The sequence below is a fragment of the Bison bison genome, unplaced genomic scaffold (assembly GCF_000754665.1).
Source record: "Bison bison bison isolate TAMUID 2011002044 unplaced genomic scaffold, Bison_UMD1.0 scf7180017864020, whole genome shotgun sequence".
NCBI lineage: Eukaryota > Metazoa > Chordata > Mammalia > Artiodactyla > Bovidae > Bison > Bison bison.
Genome location: NW_011494592.1, coordinates 1,315,699 through 1,316,253, shown reverse-complemented (window position 1 = coordinate 1,316,253; position 555 = coordinate 1,315,699).

Below are 555 nucleotides of genomic sequence, written 5' to 3'. Positions count from 1 at the left end.
GTGATGGAATTCCAGTTGAGCTACTCCAAATCCTGAAAGATGATGCTGTGAAAGTGCTGTACTCAATATGTCAGCAAATTTGGAAAACTCAGCAGTGGCCACAGGACTGGAAAAGGTCAGTTTTCATTCCAATCCCAAAGAAAGGCAATGCCAAAGAATGCTCAAACTACCACATAATTGCACTTATCTCACACGCTAGTAAAGTAATGCTCAAAATTCTCCAAGCCAGGCTTCAGCAATATGTGAATCGTGAACCTTCTGATGTTCAAGCTGGTTTTAGAAAAGGCAGAGGAACCAGAGATCAAATTGCCAACATCCGCTGGATCATGGAAAAAGCAAGAGAGTTCCAGAAAAACATTTATTTCTGCTTTATTGACTATGCCAAAGCCTTTGACTGTGTGGATCACAATAAACTGTGGAAAATTCTGAAAGAGATGGGAATACCAGACCACCTGATCTGCCTCTTGAGAAATTTGTATGCAGGTCAGGAAGCAGCAGTTAGAACTGGACATGGAACAACAGACTGGTTCCAAATAGGAAAAGGAGTTCGTCAAG